The 12,106-nt window shown below is 46.7% G+C and overlaps 1 long non-coding RNA gene across 1 annotated transcript; it reads left to right on the top strand.

Annotated features, from left to right (window-relative positions):
* Nucleotides 1-1,165: 1,165 nt before the first annotated feature.
* Nucleotides 1,166-9,388, top strand: LOC126508095 (uncharacterized). Its single transcript, XR_007593711.1, has 3 exons — nucleotides 1,166-1,444; nucleotides 5,409-7,164; nucleotides 7,401-9,388. It is a non-coding gene; the product is annotated as an uncharacterized lncRNA (long non-coding RNA).
* The last annotated feature ends 2,718 nt before the right edge of the window (nucleotides 9,389-12,106 follow it).

Genomic DNA, 12,106 nt, shown 5'->3' with positions numbered 1-12,106 from the left:
TGTAACCGCTTGGTGTACCCCAGCTGTTTGTGTGCCCGGGCACCTTCTCCAGGCCCTGCCTCCACATTGGATTCTTTAATCAAGAGATAAATATAAGGCAGTACTTAGTAAAAACCCAGGCTGGCTTACACACGCCAGACTCCCAACAGTAAGCTACCTCCTAGCTCTCCTGCAGATCCGTGCCAGGGAAGAAGGCAGTCAGTTAAAAACACGCCCTCTCTTCATACACACACACACACACACACACACACACACACACACACACCTTTACCAGCCTGGTTGCTCTGGTAAAGCTAAGTGTCTGCCCCTTTAAACACTGTGATTGCTGAAGGAAGAAGGAAGTTCCCCTTACCAAATTTTAGGTCTGTTTATTACTGTTTCCACTGTGAGCACGGGCAGCTTTTTATGCAAGCTTTGCTCTCCGTTCAGCGATATTAATTACATTCTTATTCTGCCTGATCTAAGCCGCCCCTATCGGCAGAGATTTGGGGCGATTTGAGAGAACAAGCAAATGTATCAAAGGGGGGGAGGGAAATGAAGACAATAAAGACAGCCCTCCAGCTTATGGGATATATAAGCCGCGTTTCCTGAAAAGATAAATGATTTGGTATTGAATAGATCCTTTAGGCCATAAAAAAATCCATTTATTTTCTTTTGGATTTGAATGGAGGGGATTTGCATTTTTTCCTGCGCAGTTCCATTTAAATTAGAAGGCAGAGCATGAGACTAGCATACAATCAAACTAAATAATAATGGGGGGGGTGCGTTCTTCATAAAGCAAAATTCAGAGTTTGGTAGGATTACAGCAGGAAAGGGCAGACTCTGGTGCCAGCACCTACCGCTGGAGAAGAAAATACGGCAAGGCCAACCAGGCCACCTTCAAGTCGTGCCAGAAGCTGGGCGGTTGTCCTTACATTTATTCAGGAGGCAGAGCCATGTGTTTATCTAAGAGAGAATCTGCCACGTCTAAAACGTCTGCTGTTCTGACAGCAGCAAAACTACGTCCTGGTGTTTAATTCTACACAGAAAGGGGACAACTTAAAAAACTAAATGAATACAAGCAGTCGAATCGAGATTTGTCTTTTCCCCCAAAAAGAACATAAAAATGTGGTGAGTACTAGTGTTTCGGCTACTCCCTAATCCCCACACCCTCCCTTCTTCCTGGCTGCCATTCTTCCCCTCCCCCACCCCATGTGCTCGGGAGCCAGGATTTCAATGTCCCCGATGGCACCAACTCGCAGGAGAGAGACTCCTCTCTACTCCTGGCTGGTTTTCTGAACACAAAGAACAAAGTACAAGCTCTCAGGTCTCACAAAGTGGAAGTGAGAACAGGCCAGCTTCTCTGCGCGGCAGGAACAGCCTGCCATAAAGAGACCTGCCCCGGCACACGCTTCCAACTTGAAAAGGGTGTGGCGAAGTCTAAACACCTACTGGGGCCAAACAGGTAAGAGGGCGGGCAGCTACAGGTAAGAGGCCCTGGCCTCACAGGTGTGTGTGGCAGTGCACCTAGCCCCTCCACAGCCACAGAGATTGGGGATTGGACTCTGCGTGGCTCGAAGGACATCCGTTTTGTCAAGGAAAGCCAGAAACCGGAGCTTCCGTTAGAGATGCCGAGCACCGTTTTCAAAGTGTTTAAATACCGGCTCAGGTGAACCAAACCTGAGAAGGCGCCCGTAGCCCTTGGCTTACAAGTCCCGGCTTTTGCAAAGCCTGGGGCTATTTAAAGCATGCTCCATACCACAGCTTACCTGTTAATTGTCACTGAATAATTCTGTCTCGTTACATTCACTATGGCTGATAAAACTGGGAAGTGCTTTTTAGCTTTGCTGTATGACATGACATTACCTTATTCAATTTGGGTGGTGTGAGTGTGTGTGTGTGTGTGTGTGTGTGTGTGTGTGTGTGTGCGCGTGCGCGCACGTGCGCATGTGCGTGGGATGTTGTCCAGGTTAGTGTCAAACTTGCTCTAAAACTAGAGTTAGCTTTGAATTCCTGATTCCTCATTTTCACCCTCCCAAATACTTTGATTACAAGTGTGAATACACCTCTACCTTGGGCTTTCGACTAACACACACACACACTCAGTAACACTCTCTCACACACACACTCTCATCTTCAGTAACACTCACACACACACACATTCAGTAACTCACTCACACACACACACTCAGTAAACTCTCTCACACACACTTAGTAATATTCTCACATACACATACTCTTGTACATATACACACCTGTCTCAAATAACTCATTTATTTGTATATTCTCAGTGTGTTTGTGTGTGTGTTAGGAGTGAACACGCCACCAGCCTGAGTGTGAAAGTCAGGGCACACCTTTCTATAGTATGGGTCCTGGGGCTCAAACTCAGTTCAGGACAACAGGCATGGCAGCCCGTGCCTTTACTGGTTAAGACACCTCAGGAGCCTACACTGGTCCACAATTTCTCTCTCTTTCTTTCTCTCTTTCTCTTTCTCCTCTCTCTCTCTCTCTCTCTCTCTCTCTCTCTCTCTCTCTCTCTCTCTCTCTCTGAAATGGAGTCTCATTGGGTAACTGACTGAGATTAAAAGCATGAATGAGCCACCACGCCTAGCAACTGTTTTTTGCTTATTTGTTTGAACTGAATGTCTACTGCTTCCTGAGAATCAGGGCTGTTCAGCGTGCTCTTGTCTGTGCAGAACACAGCTCTAAACCCCATTCATTTGGTCTTATTAAGATATACAGGAATTTGAGCCAGGTGGTAGTGGTGCATGCCTTTAATCCCAGCACTTGTATTCGAGGCCAGCCTGGTCTAAATAAAAGAGCTAGTTCCAGGACAGCTAGGGCTGTCACACAGAGAAATCCTGTCTCAAAAAAAAAAAAAAAAAAAAAAAAAAAAATACAGGAACTTGAAAGAATTAGGAAACTTGGGAAGGCACTACCGTCTACTGAAGGAGCAGGCCGTTCATTATACATCACACGATTAAATCTTAAATCTCCTGGACTCGTGGTGTCCGAAGAGCTGGAAAAGAAGAAGGCTTCTCCTGTGTCTCTGTTCTAGTGCTGAAGGCAGATTTTACCTCCAGGTCACAGGGTCACACCGAACTCGGATCTACATCTCTCTTCGAGGGTAACATGGGCAAAGCGGGAAAACTAAGCCGTCTGCTGTGCTGGAGACATTCTTCTTCCTGAGCGGTGAGCGCTGGGGGAGTGTAGCTCAGTAGGCAGAACCCAGGCCTGGCATGCAGGAGGCCTGGGTTCTGTCCCTAGCACCATCCCACCAAAGGGAGGAAGGAAGGAAGGCCAGGAGATCAAGTCCCGCCCCAGCTGCACAGGGAGTTGCAGGCTAGCCCGAGTTTCTGGAGACACTCAGTCTCAGAACCAACAACCGAGTAAATAAAAGTACTCACATGCAGAGTGAGGATAATTTAGTCTCATTGTCCACACAGAACCAAGTAGGAGAAAGGTAAATGTTGCTTTTGTCTTTTTTAAAAAAGCTTTTTTAGCCGGGTAGTGATAGTACACGCCCTTAATCCCAACACTCAGGAGGATCTCTGAGTTGGAAACCAGCCTGGTCTACAGAGTGACTTCCAGGACAGCCAATTTTAAGGTCTTTTTTTTTAATATACCAAAAATCCTTTTTAAAAGTTTCCTTTTAAAAATTTTTAGTTTTTAATTGGATATATGGGGGGGGTAATGCATGGGCATGCGCACATGTATGTGTGTATGTGTGTGTGCACACATGTGTGTGTGTCTGTATACACGTACATGTAGTGCCAATTGGAGCTAGAATTACAAGCGGTTGTGAGCCACCTGATGTAGGTGCTGGGAACTGAACTGGAATCTTGCTACATTCCAGCAAGCATTTGAAAAGTGTGGCGTGACATTCAGTAAGATGTGGAGACATAGCCTAGGAGACAGAATCTCAGGTGATTTTCATTTTCTTTTGTGTTTTCCTTTAAAGTTGAACTCTGTTGTTTTAAACTAAAGCCTCATGAAGCCCAGAAACAACTTGAATGCACAGTGGGACTGAAAAAAAAAATCTGTTAATAAGATTTATTAGAGGGCTGGAGAGATGGCTCAGTGGTTAAGAGCATTGCCTGCTCTTCCAAAGGTCCCGAGTTCAATTCCCGGCAACCACATGGTGGCTCACAACCATCTATAATGAGGTCTGGTGCCCTCTTCTGGCCTGCAGACATACACACAGACAGAATATTGTATACATAATAAATAAATAAATAAATATTTTTTTAAAAAAGATTTATTAGAATATTTATTCTTATAATTAATAATTATAGCCAGGCGTGGTGGCACAGGCCTTTAATCCCAGCACTCAGGAGGCAGAGGTAGGCGGATCTCTGTGAGTTGGAGACTAACCTGGTCTACAGAGTGAGTGCCAAGTGCCAAGATAGCCAAGGCTACACAGAAAAAGCCAGTCTCTAAAAATGAAGGGGAAAAAAAAAAGAATTGAATTACAACTTTCTCGGCTCCCTTACCGCACTGACTCACACCAAGTGGCAGCCCCGGCTGAGGTTTCCTCTCACTCAGGGTGTGCTGTCTGTGCCGGTGCAGTACAAAGCATCTTTTTTCTTCTTTCTCCCTGGTTTGAGCTACTCATCAGGTCCTCAGTCCTGTGAGACTCACACCTGAAGCCACATCTACACATAACCACAAGCATGAGTAGGAAAATGATTGAGGGCCTGCAAAATAGCTCAGCAGGTAAAGACGCTTGCAGCCGAACCTGGTGACCTGAGCTGGCTCCTTTCCCTGGAACCCACAGGGTGGAAGGAGGCAGCTGACTCCTACGAGTTGACCTCAGACCTCTGCACATGCCCCCTCACAAACACAAATAAACATAATAATTTTTCAGGAAGTTTTATTTTTATGTGTACGAATGTTTTGCCTGAGTGTTTGTATGTGAGCCACATGTGTGCCTGACGCCAACAGAGGCCAGAAATGTTAGATCCCCTGGAACTGGCATTACAGATAGGTGTGTGGTGCCATGTGGGTGCCAGAACCCAAGCTGGGTCCTCTCCAAGAGCATCCGGTACTCCTAACCACTGACTGAGCCGTCTCTCTGACCCCTTATATATATTTTTATATTCCTACTAATCCATAGCTGTTCTTTTATTCGTTTCCCTCTGTGTCCTAGACAGGAATGTGGACAGATTGCTGCATACAGGAAAAGGCAGGGACGGACTGAGGGGAGGGGGAGAGAGGAAGAAGAGAAAGAGGGGAGGTGTGCAGGGGTGCACGCCATCTTTCCATGCGAACCTGTCTCCAGACTGAACTCACCTACCTCGATGGATTCTGGAAGTGACGGCTGAAGTGCGGAATTATCTGAGACATAAAACGCCCTACCTTGGCTCAAACTGATACCTTACCATAGACGGGGGCCTCTACTAAAACATGCATCTGTTTCTTCCCACCAGGGAGGATGAAAACACAAGACCAGCGTGGGAGCATCTTTGAGAACCCTCGTCCAGGCTGCAGCCAGCCGACGTCTTGTATCTCCACTGGGTAGAAAAAAAGCAAATGAGTTCTCTTGGCCTCCTCCTCCCGCCCCTCCTCCTCTCCTTCATTGTCTTCTTGAGATAGAATCTTCTGTAGCCCAGGCTTGCCTCAAACACACTATGTAACCGAGTATGGTGTTGAATTCCTGGTGCTTTTGCCTCTACCTCTCCAAATGCTGGGATTGCAGGCAGGGGTCAACATGACAGTCTGTCTTATAAAAGAGTGCATTTTCATACCCTTTCAGGAGACCCCACTCCCATGACCTACTGCCTCCCAAAGGCCCTACCTACCAGCACACAGGAGATTAGATTTTGACCTGTAAGCTTGGGTCAAAGTCCAGAACCTGTAATAATCAGTGCTATACAAACATCACTATTCTTATGGTGATGGTAATCTTGATTAAACTTGATTAAAACAACCCCAGAGCAGGAGGGGTGTGGTGACAGTTGTCTGTGATCCTAGCACTCTGGGGACACAAGATTGAGGCCAGCCTGCCCTACACGGCTAAACCCTATCCAAAAAAGCCAAAAAGCAAATTGGGGAGATGTTTCAGGGAATAAATGCAAGCGTGAGGACCTCAGTTCAAATCCCCAGAATCGCGCTAAAGAGTCAGATGTGGCTCTGCACCCATGACGCAGGGTGGTGAGGCGTGTAGACAGGAGGACCACCAGCCTAGCTCCAGGTCCTTGAGACGCTGGCTTAAGGGAATCAGACAGATGTACGTCCAAGAGATCTCACATCCTCTGGATCTGGCCTCTGAGGGTATCGCTTTAAAGTGCACATGCCCACACACAGACACACCCATACACACATAATCAAAAATTTAAAACTAATATTTTAAATATTACAAGAACTGAGCCATAGGGATGGCTCAGTGGTTCAGAATACTTGCAGCTGGGTGGTGGTGGTGCATGCCTTTAACCCCAGCACTCAAGAAGCAGAGACCAGCAGATCTCTGTGAGTCTGAGGCCAGCCTGGTCTACAGAGCAAGTTCCAGGATAGGCTCCAAAGCTATGCAGAGAAACCTTGTCTCGGAAAACAAAACAAAACAAAATACCGGAAAAGCATTCCTTGCTCATACAGAGGGCCCAGGTTCAATAACCCCATCTGCAGGGAATACAACACTTTCTTCTGACCTCCCTGAGCAGCAAGCACACAATATACACATGCAGGCCAAACACTCATACACATAAAGTAAAAAAAAATAAAATAAAAATAAAAAAAAAATTACAAGAACGAAAGCCCTACAAGCCTGTTCATTATACAGTTGAGAAAGTGGGAGTCCAGAGAAGTTGTTCAAAGTCACACAGTAGTGAGCAGAAGACAGGGTTAGGACGAGGTCCTCTGACTCGAGGCTTAGACACTAACCCTGAAAAGCTGGGAGGAAGGTAGTTCAGGGGAGGCGGAGAGCAAAGGCTCCCTGGGCAGCCATATTCATGCCCTACTTCATGGCGAGGCTCTTTGTGCTCAACTGGACTTCAGTTTCCCAAGTGGAGGGCACCAGAGCTTGGTTTACAACAGCCCACCGCAGTAAGCTGAGGCCTTTGATGTGAACAGCACCCTCCGCCAACGCGGGGGCATGCCCACTTCCTCCAACAGCCCACACGCACGCTCGGCACATCGATTCATCCTATGCTCTTGGCACCTCCACTGCCGGCACTCAGAAGTTAGACGGTGAGCCCAGTGCTTTTGTTTAGTCCATTTTGGTTTTTGAGAGAAGGTCTCAGGTAGCCAGCTCTTGAGCCCCTTCCCCTCAGCTTCCAGTTCCTGAGCGCAAGGCCCCCAGACGTGAGCCACCATGCCTGCCTGGCTCAATGCACCTTTATGTTCAACCTAAGAACACAGATCAGTTCTTTGTCATTAACCCTGACTCGGCTTCAAGAAAACACCTGTATTTTTATGTTTTACAGTGCATGGGATCCAAGCCAGGGCCTCACCCATGCTAGGCAAGCTGCTCACTGCTAAGTCACACACCCCAGACCGGAGAAAGACTTGAAAATGTTGTTTGAGCAGTTCGTAGCAGTAAACAATGCCTGCTCCTGCTTTTCAAGGAATTACCCAATAAGCTGGGTGGATAAAGCAGACATTGTTTTGGACGTTGGAGAGGCACCAACTTCACGCCACACTCCGGGGTGCCTGAGGCAAAGCACTGTCCAAAAGTTCTTAAGGACGGACAGCGATAAATGCAGTCCACAAATACACAGCATCCAAGAAACTGATCTTAAGCCTGAATTATTTAGCTGTCTCGGTTTCTCCCTGCATCGTGACTGCAAGGGAAGCAGGTGATACAGGCTGCATCATTCATTCACCAAGTCTTTTTTTTTAAAACAACAAAACAAAACAAAAATGTATTATTATTATTAGTGATGTGCTCGTGTATAAATGTGCCAAAGCCCAGATGTGGAACTGAGAGGCCGATCTGTGCCTCCGTTGTCTTCTCCTCCCTTTTCTGTGAGTTCCTAGGATTATCAGGCTTGTGAGGCAAATTTACCTTTATCTTACTAGGCCGTCAATAAGAAATTTAAAAAATAAAGAAAGAAAGAAAAAAGAAAAAAAAATAAGAAATTTAAAAATTGCGATTATGACTGGTGGTGACGTTTGTTTGTTTGCCTGGTTTAGATGAGGTCTCATTACATAGCCCTGACTCTTAAAACTCCCTATTTAGGCCAGGCTGGCCTTGAACTCACAGAGACCCATCTGCATCTGCCTCCCCAGTGCCAGGATTAAATGTGTCACCACGACCCTGCTAAAATACTTTCCAGGTTTTATAGACAGAGCCTGCCTACTCCCTGCATAATCTTATCATAATCTTGTCCAGCAGTGGAATATAGTCCAACCTGTGTCATTTCTAACAGACAGATGCGGAGCCACAACAGCAGGCAGCTGAAACACATCTGCCCAAGAGAGTCGGAAGCAACAAAAAGTAAAATATAAAATATTTCCTTTCTTGGGCTGGGGATGTTGCTCAATTGTGGAGTGCCTGCCCCAGGTTGCATCCCCAGTGCCACATAAACCAGGCACAGTAGAGGACATCTGTAATCCCAGTGGTCAGGAAATAGAGGAAGGATATCCAACCACTATGTACTAAGTTCAAGGCCAGCCTGTGCTACACGAGACTGCCAGAGAGGGATATATATCTATATATATATGTGTGTGTGTGTGTGTGTGTATCTTTTAATAGAAAGATAATCTCGACCTCAGTAATTCTGGTTCCAGAGTCGTCCCCCTCCCCACAGTCTTCCCACATCTGCTGGGACACAGATGTGCTCTGGCACATACACAAATGCATATAAATAGAAATAAAATACATTTTAGAAATAAATTAATAATTTAAGAGCACTAAACTGTTCCCTTTCACCCACGTCTCTTATGAAAGAATATGACACACAAGATGGCATTCCAGCCGGGCGGTGGTGGCGCACGCCTTTAATCCCAGCACTTGGGAGGCAGAGGCAGGTGGATCTCTGGGAGTTCGAGGCCAGCCTGGTCTACAGAGCTAGTTTCAAGACAGCCAGGGCTCTCGAAAAAACAAGAAAAAAAACCATAAACAACAAACAAAAAAAGGTTGGTTATCTGTCTATAAAGCGATTTTATTTCTGTGAATGAGTTTGAGGAAGGAAGTGCATTGGACATCACGGACTACGTTTCCTCCGTTCTAGACTGTTGAATGTTTTCTTGTTTATGGTGGGGTCTCATACTGCCCAGGCTGGCTTCAAACTCTGTTATGTAGTTCAGGATGACTGAGAACTCAGTATCTCCTGCACCTCTGGATTCTGGGATTCCGCTACTAAGGGACAGAGTATGTCAAAGTGACTTTTCAAGCTCTCTGGTCCCTCCATCATTCAGAAATGCTTTGCAGGACAAAAAAAAAAAAAAAAAAAAAAAAAAAAACACCAACTTTTAGCTTTTCTTTCGAAAGGGAATCCCGTCTAGAAAGCGTCTCTGAGACAGAGAAAGAAATAAATCATTCGATTTGAACCGGGAGCGATTCTTCAGTGAGAGGAAGGAACTCAAACTCAAATTCCTTCACGACATTCAAAGGAAAGCCTTTCCAGAGGAACGCGACTCAATTCCTCCATTCACCCGACTCGTTCTGGAGAGAGGAAATTAGTTTACTGCCATATCGAAATAAAGAAGCCAGGAGGCTGCGTTCCAGAAAATCACGTGGTGCCTCCCTCCCCCATCTCCTCCTTCACTACTCTCTCCCAGCCCATCCCCTCCCGCCACACCGTTTGCACAACGCTCTGCGGCTGCGTGTTGCAGCTTGACAGGCTTGCACACTCGGGGAAAATTCGAGGGCGGGGCCGGGGCGAGGGGGGTCGGTCAAAAAAGTATAGAGAACCAACAAGAATCTAACAGCCCAACCTAGCCTTTGCGTTTCGCCCTGAGGCGTCCTCGTACATCCTTCGACTCCACCCTTCTCCGCAACCCGGGGTCCTGTTCCCTGGACCCCCAGGTGAGGACCGCGAGCGGAGTGCACTCCCGGAACCTGGAGGCGTTTCCAAGTATTTTTAATTATTCCGGTCAGCCCTAAATATGTTCGTGTAAACAAAAAGGCGCCTGTAAAGTCACTTCTTGCTAGTATTGTTCCTTCCCTCCCTCCACCTCTACCCCTCCCCTCACTCACTCTGCTCCTCCCTTATCCCCTCACCCCCTCCCCCGTACCCCAACGGGTGTTGTTTGGTAGGCGTCCAAGCCATAGAGATATGCCCATTATATAGAGCTATAAATAGGAGGAAAGGTATTATCAACTTAAAATCTGAAGGTTGTGACATAACCAGCCAGTACCTTTGACCGAGAAAAGCAATCGCTGGTTGTTGAGAAGTCCAATGAAAAAGATTGCCGGCAAGAATAAGAACAGTGACAGGCCTGCGACATGGCTCGGAGCGAGCTGCCAAGCCTGAAGCTCGGAGTTGGAACCCTGGATCCCAGAGGGTGGAAGGTGACTCCTACAAGCTGTCCGATGACTTCCACACCTGCTTACACACACGTACACATGCAACCAATAAATATAATTTTAAAAAGAAAAAAAGAGGACTGGGTGTGGTGGCGCACGCCTTTAATCCCAGCAGCACTCGGGAGGCAGAGACAGGTGGATCTTTCTTTGCCAGTTCGAGGCCAGACTGGTCTACAAGAGCTAGTTCCAGGACAAACTCCAAAGCTTCTGATCCTTGTTAAGTTAATTAAATAAGTACATGTGCAAATAAATAAAAAAAATTTAAACGGGCTCCTTTCAAAAACAATGTAACTTTCTACAGGTTCTTTTAAACATTTAGTTTTTACTTTTTCTTTATTCTCCCTCTTCCCCATCCCCCTACCAAATTGACTTAACTAAACCCCATACCTGAATGGTCAAATGAATGGAGAAATGGGGGAGCGGCTTGGGGCTCAGGGTCCTGCTGAGTTTCTGGTCCTTCTTCTCCCTCCTCCCTCCTCCCCTTTATGTAGTTATGTGCCCTTCATTCCTGCCTCACCCCCTTCCACAGAAAACCTGTGCACATCTATCTCCCGGTCACATTTTAACTGGGATCCATCTGAAGTATGGAAGGAATTTGTGGACAAAGTCCTGGGCCTGACATCACTGTACATTCTCAAAGGGAGGTGTGTTCTTCTCCCATTGTTGCTGAGATTAGAAAGCCCTGGGAGGGTCGGGCTCCAGGCTCCACCCTCTTTTGTATTTTGGATATTCATTACACACCTGTTCCTCCCTGAGGAAGCTTTCCCAATCCTGGAAGCTGGAAACAGAAAATACTCCTTCTTTAAACTGGTCTGCGTGGAATTAGTCTGTCCAGGGGCGCGGCAAAGCGGCCACCGAACTTTGCTTTTCTGTTGATTTGGTCCTGGCGGTTTATAAGTGTGAGCATGCCTGAGTCAGACTTCCCCACTGCTTAGGTAGAGAGGAGCAAGATGTTTTGAGTGACAGCTGTTTTCTGTGTCCCTTCCGGCCTGCGGGGAAAAGCACAAGCCATGTCCCTTCCAGCAGCTGTAACTGTGGTGCCTTTCCGGCTCACTAAAATTTGGTTGAGGGAAGGACAGGGTTCACCTGCACTTGCTTTAGAAGCATCCTAGGGCTCTGATGCGACGTGTAACCTCTCAGAGCAGTGTTATTTTGTTCTGAGTTTTTATAGTAGTGTGTAGGTATGAGAACACTCGTGTGTCACTGTGTATGTGTGGGGGTCCAAGGCCAACCTGCAGGAGTCAGTTGTCTCCTCTGCCATGTGGGTCCTGAGCACCGAACTCGGGGTTGTCACGCATCAAGCACTTTCTGAGCCTTCTTGCCAGCCTTTGGGACCCTTTGTAGTCTTTTTTTGTCTCAAACGCCCTGTAGCTTTCTTCTGTCCCCTTGGTGCTGTTGACAGTGTGAAGCCTCTAACCGAACTTTCCCAAGCCTTCCTGAGACCAGGACCTTTGTCGTAAATGTTAAATCAACCAAGATATGAAAGGGTGTTGGAACGCCGGGCTGTTCCACAGTTTCCCGTCCTGGGCTTGTTTATTATTATTATTATTAGAGGACCTACATTAAGCAATTGTTTCTGAATTAAAAGATTGCTCAAGCTGTTAGCTCTCCTAAGAACCACCTCAAAACACTGACCTGTATGCGAGGGACCCTGTTCTG

This window comes from Alexandromys fortis, unplaced genomic scaffold (assembly GCF_014885135.2).
Source record: "Alexandromys fortis isolate MF-2015 unplaced genomic scaffold, M_Fortis_MF-2015_v1.1 scaffold_81, whole genome shotgun sequence".
Lineage (NCBI taxonomy): Eukaryota > Metazoa > Chordata > Mammalia > Rodentia > Cricetidae > Alexandromys > Alexandromys fortis.
Note: the sequence above shows the minus strand (reverse complement) of the source record. Positions and strands in the feature narration are given on the sequence as shown.